Here is a 6105-nt window from a genome sequence, read left to right as displayed (position 1 = left end):
GGACGCAGCGAATAATCTAATTGCACCAGCAGAAGAGCGCCGATCGTCTCGCTCACGGTCCCGATTTGTGTACTGTACCCTCAGTGATGCAGCACAGACTGCGCCCCCCACCCCAAAATAAAATGCCCGGCACAAAACGTAGTAGCAACTACCCGCCTCACCGCTCTAGTTAGAGACCACAACGAAGCAGCAGCAAACAGGCGGCCATGCGAGCAAGCAAACCTGTCAGAATAAACGTTCAATTTGCGCGGCCGCCCCATGCCCAATGAAAAGCGACCGGAAGTGACGGCCGACGCTGTACCATCACTTCGGCGCGTGGCAGGACGGGAAGGCGGAAGCTGCGCCATCATGCTCGTTTTCGCGTGCGTTCGCGTCGCGCGCTGTGCGAAGTAATTTTAAACGTGTGATTAGTTTTGCGCGCGGGGTAGAGAAAGATGTGGCCCATGCTTTGTGTATTACTCGTGCCGCACTTCAAAGCAAAGCGTTCGTACGCACTGGAAGATGGATCCACGAAGGCTGAAACGAGAAGTTGCAACGTGCCGGTCGATAGTACTGGCATGATGGAAACTTTCAGGCAAGTGCCCGTTTATTTGGTATTTGTTTTGTTCGCTTTAGAATTATCTCACTGTGATCTCGTAGCATAATTCATAATTCGCTAATGTAAGAGCAAGAGCAGCTGCACTCCTACTAGGGCAAGTTAACTACCTCGATCCCGTCCCGTGTGACTAATGTTTGTCAAATTTACATCGGGCGTGGTGCGCCTGCATAGTTACGCTTTGTTTCTCAGCGCTTGAATGTTCATTGATGTGATTCTCTTGTGCGTTCAGCGCGGCTGCTTGTAATGCGGTCGTTCGCGCTTCAGTTAAATGTGGTCGACCACTTTTGCGTCGCGTAGAAAAGGACTGGCTTAGCCACCTTTCGAAGGAACCGGCGCGGTATTGGTTCTCACTGATGCGGTCGCGTGCTGCTGTTGCTGCTTGCCGGACGCCTTCAGCATTTTATCGGCTCGCTTTGTCTGTGCGTGTGCGCGTGCTCGCGCTCGGCTTGATTTGTGTGTGCGCTCAGCTCAGCTCGCTTTGTGTGTGCGTGCGTGCGTGCGTGTGTGCGCTCAGCTCAGCTCGCTTTGTGTGTGTGTGTGTGTGTGTGTGTGTGTGTGTGTGTGTGTGTGTGTGTGTGTGTGTGTGTGCGCGCGTGCGTTCAGTACATGCCGGTTTGTATGGGTCGGCGTGTTTGCGCGTGTCTAGTGCGTACGTGTTTTGTGAGTGTGTTGTCTGTGGGTCGATGTGTGTGCGTGCACGTGTTAGCGTGTCTGCCTGCATGCATGTATGTGTGCTTGTTTGTGTTCATCAATGTGCGCGTGCGCGCTTTTGTGTCTGCGCTTTGAGAGTGCGTATACTTGTGTGTGCGTGTGGATGCGTTTTGTGTGCGTGCGTATGTATTGCATGAGGCCGGTAGAGTTTTGCTCGCAATAAAACTCTTCCGATTTGGTGCAGCGAGTGTTCCCGCCTGAAAGCCGAGTTTGGTTTCAAGCCACCCTGGACAACTGCTGTATGAGGCGCCGTTTCTCGGGAGGACCAGTGGGAAGGCGCCAAGTATACGCTTCGTCCTTTTTCCTCCCATGCCCTAATGAATCGATATCCTTGTTTTTTATTGTGAAAGGAACGTTACATACAGAGCATAAATAAATGATTAGGAAATCTGGTAGTGTGTTTCGCCATTACAATAATTCCGATCTTAAAGACGTGGATTTCCCATTAGCCCACATTTCTTTTGATGCAGACAACCGCTGAAATTGTTAGCGGCAGGTTATTCGAGACGTTCTACGTATATAGCAATTGTCTTCAGGAGCTTTAATGAATATTGAAAATTTGAAGTGTTGTGCTTTAGAGGCATCATATGTAAGCTTTAGGTCTCCGGGTAATTTGCATGCCCTTCAAGAGCTGTCGCCTATAGCCCTATTGAAATTCGTAACTACAGTTTGGAGCACTGGGGAAGCTAGAAGGCTTGCCCTGGCTCTCGAGAAAGTGTTTAAGCTGGAGGTGTAGGTTGAGGAGTTTGGGGTTGGTAACACAAAGGATTTTTTATGCCTTAGCAGTAGGAGTGACACAGGATAAAAAAAATGTATGTGTGTCAAGCACAGGAAGCTGCTCATGTGGTAGAAGCATGTGTGCGTGTGTGTGTGTGTGCGCGTGTGTGTGTGCGCCCATGCATGCGTGCATGTGTGTGAATTCTCTCCTCAAAAGGGAGTATGTGTGTGAGCTATTTCATTGCTGGTCTGTTTGCCAAGAATTGGAAGAAAACACAATAATCAATTTAACTTGAAATAATAAACTTCAAAGCATACTGGCGTACTGGCGACAGCAGCATACAAGCATGCAGCTGTGTGACAATCTTAATGCATGACTGCAACATCTGGAAGGAGGCTTGCTTCAGTAAGCAGCACAAAGTCCATATTCTTGGCTTTTCTCGTGCAAACCAAAACGAGGCTCATTGCCAATGATCTTGTCTTTTGCTCTAATAGCATTTGTTTATCTTGTACTTAGAGCGTTGTTTCTCGCAGGTCATGCAGATGGTAGCAGCGATTTCACAATGCCCAGCCTTGGCGCCCACCATCAAGAGCAAGCCACTTGCTTTCGCCTTCAGACAGATGGTTAACGTCTTCTTGAAAGCGGTTGAGAAGACAACATTGTAAGTAGATATAGTTGTGTAGTGTAATATAATAAGTCAAGTTATAATTTAAAACTCGGGCTCCTTGGCCGCCTAAGCTTGATATGATGTGCAGTTGTCGGTGGTTGTAAATATTGCCGATGGTACAGTGCATACTGCAGGTATGACTGCTGATCCAAAGTATACATTTGCATTTTCTTGATGGTCTTTCATAATGAGGATTTTCTTTGTGCAAGAATATTCACAGAATGCCGGGGCATTGTAGCATCATATTCTTTATTGTGCATTAACTGCTAATTTCGTATGACCTTCCTGCTACCAATTTATTTGCAGGAAAGGAATATTTGTTTACTCTCTGCAATGAGCTTGTTATTTGCTCATTGCATTACACTCTTCTACCTTTAATTTATTCCCATACAATTATCAAAACCTTAAAATTTCAGCTGTTTTTATTTTGAATACAATATCAAAATCAAAATGCACCGGATTGCAATCTAGACTGCACGGGATTTGAAGAAATTACAAGAAACCAGGACCTCTCGGGAGCGTTAAAAAAACGTTTCCGCAGGTAATGTGCCTAATTATACTGAGCTAGCTGCTCACGAAAATTGCAAGCATATTTCATTTCACATAGTTTTGCAGGATATAGCAGGCCTATCATAGTCTCTGAGCACAACCTTACCTCATTTGCATCATGAAAATGTCTCATGCTTAATTTGGGACAAGTTTTGAAAAATGAATGTATCATAATTTTGAAACTACACAAAGTATCGGTTGAGGCTAGACAGTTTTCAAACAACTTGACCATGTTGAACTTAGCCATTACAGACGGAAAAAAAACATGCACAGGAGCACTCATTCAATGAAATGTGATGCTTGTGGTTATTTTTCACATGCAAAATGTACTTTTAAGCGAGAGAGGGCAGGTAGCCAATTTACAACCATTGTGACTCATGCGGATAGTAGCAACACAGGATGAGAAATGGTTGTCTCTGAGGTTCATTGAATATGTGAAAACTCATATACAGTACCCTCCCCCCTATGAGGGGTAACCGTGCAATATGTTTTGGGCAAGAAAGACGATTGTTCTAGGAGACAGGAAATTTCAGGCTCTAGTTGAGAGGCTACAGAAAGAAGGACCATGTAAATAGTCACAGATTAACATAAGCTGCATCGGAGTGGCATCACAGTTCAGAGCATGAAGTGGGAGCATGAGGAAGGATCATAAGCTTAAATAAGGGAATACTACTTGTCAGTGCATTGCCAAGCTAACCCATTGAAAGAAGGGGGCGTGCTCTAAGAAAAATAGTTGACAACACATGCTAAGTTTTCGAGGAAAGTATGCCAAAATGCCCATTCTTACTAAATTAGTAAATAAGAAATACACGATAAATTTTAGGATTCAGAAAGTGTCTAATAAACCGCATTGGAGAGTTGGATATTGTTGGGCTGGATGCATGTATTGCAGGGCAAATAAGAATGCCAGTGGGGATTCCCTCATTTTCATTTTGTGTGCACTCTCTGTAAAACAGTTCTCTTTGTCTCCTAGTGTAATAATGTTGTGTAAAAACAGTCATTTTTTAATGCCTTGTGCATTTCACTCTTAATGTGCAATATCCCGTAAGCTTCTCACCTGCAGTACTTATAAAGTGTAATGCAGATATATTGCAGATTTCATAATGTCAATTTTGTATTAAGGTAACATACACACTCTTGGACAAATGTCTGTTGTTGAGAGATGTCATTGGTAGTCTTTAAACTTTATTCACTCTTATTTTCTATGGTGAAAAGGCTACTGTAAATTTATGTTTTTGCTGCTGTATGTGCCTTGTGTTCACAATGACACAGTGGTTTAGCATTCACAGTAACATGCAATTCCTTAATTTGCAAAATAGAAACTTCTCCTACCTTTCACTTGTCTTGCCCAGTTGCCTGAGCGGTGCATTCTGCCCAGTCACATTAAGTTTGTTACTTTGAGGAGCTTGTGGCTTTATCAAATTTTCCGCAAAGTACATGTGTAATTGCACGGACTGAATTCTCATGATTCTCTTCTTATTTTGCTAATGCAGGCTGCAAGATTCCAGCAATGCCATGCGCTGCATTTATTGGTCAAGATGCTCAGAGAATGGAGTCCCTGCACCTCGTGGTTAACCGTGAACATTTCTTTTTCTTTTGGAAAGCTAAAGGCCATTTGCTGCATCACTTGCATTTTTGCAGCTCAGATGTGTACTATATTTTTCTAATTTTGAATCAATATTGGCTATTCAGTATAAAAAATGACGTACAGCGTGAAGGACAAGGACTGTGAGAGACACACTCCACTGACTTTCAACAATATTTTATTGCGTTGCCACATCGTATGTGTATACACAGAGGGGTCATGCGCAGAAAATGAAAGCCAGACACAAGGGGTGTTCTAACAGCAAGTCATTGTAAAAAGAACATGGTCACTTTAAAAAAAAAACATCACAATTTCTATCTGTTTAGATACAAAATTTCACTAGGGGTCAGCGTGATAGAGGGGGCACTAACGCACACACTACCCAGTTTTCTGGTGAAATCAGCTTCAATAATTTACCGGGTGAGCTGTGTCTCGCTAAAACTTCGGTATCTTAAAGAGGGGCATGCAGCCGCAGTCCCGGCAATGAATGCCCAAGTGGCCTTGAACAGTGTTATGGACGTTGTTATAGTGCTCTCTTAAACGATCATTTAGGCGCATGCCTATCTGTCCAATATATTTACTGCCTCAAAATGGGAATTTGGGAAACCACATTCATTGCACACATCGCAAAACGTTTTCTGTGCTCGGCAGAGCAACTCTGACGTGATTTAGGCACGTTTACACACTTACAGAGCCTTGCCAGCTTTTCCGGGGCTGAGAAAAGGACTGTGATTTCTGCAGGTCCCCTAATCTTTTTTAGCCTATGGGAGACATCATGAACATACGGTAGCACTGCAAACCTGTGTCTTTCAACCGGCTGGTTCCTTGACCGAGCGTGCTCATCATGTTTTGTGCACTTCAGAAGCTGTTCCGCTATGGCTGAAATTAAGGCCAAAGGGTAGCCAACCCAAGAAAGGCAATCAGCCTGTGCAGCAACGCTATGTTGCATCTCTTGTGAGCAAGATTTATTGAGGCTGTTAAGGAGGCAAAGCTTCACAATATCTCATTTGACTTTGTTGGACAGACAGGCAGGCGCCTAAACAATCATTTAGGAGAGCACGATAACAACGTCCATAACACTGTTCAAGGCCACTTCGGCATCCATTGCTGGGACTGCGGCTGCATGCCCCTCTTTGACGGTACGGAAGCTTTAGTGAGACAGGTCATCCAGGAAACTATAGAAGCAGATTTCACTAGAAAACTGGTTAGTGTGTGCGTTAGTGACCCCTCTATCGTGCTGACCCCTAGTGAAGTCTTGTATCTCAACAGATAGAAAT

At 44.3% G+C, this 6105-nt stretch overlaps 1 long non-coding RNA gene across 2 annotated transcripts; it reads left to right on the top strand.

Annotated features, from left to right (window-relative positions):
* The first annotated feature begins 357 nt into the window (after positions 1 to 357).
* LOC135907823 (uncharacterized) lies at positions 358 to 5097 on the top strand. 2 transcript variants are annotated; one of them, XR_011506957.1, is made up of 3 exons: positions 358 to 574; positions 2561 to 2688; positions 4737 to 5097. It is a non-coding gene; the product is annotated as an uncharacterized lncRNA (long non-coding RNA). The 2 variants fall into 2 exon arrangements; XR_010566128.2 differs by having other exon boundaries at positions 358 to 1592.
* Positions 5098 to 6105: the final 1008 nt, after the last annotated feature.

Source organism: Dermacentor albipictus, chromosome 6 (genome assembly GCF_038994185.2).
Source record: "Dermacentor albipictus isolate Rhodes 1998 colony chromosome 6, USDA_Dalb.pri_finalv2, whole genome shotgun sequence".
NCBI classification, from domain to species: domain Eukaryota; kingdom Metazoa; phylum Arthropoda; class Arachnida; order Ixodida; family Ixodidae; genus Dermacentor; species Dermacentor albipictus.
Note: the sequence above shows the minus strand (reverse complement) of the source record. Positions and strands in the feature narration are given on the sequence as shown.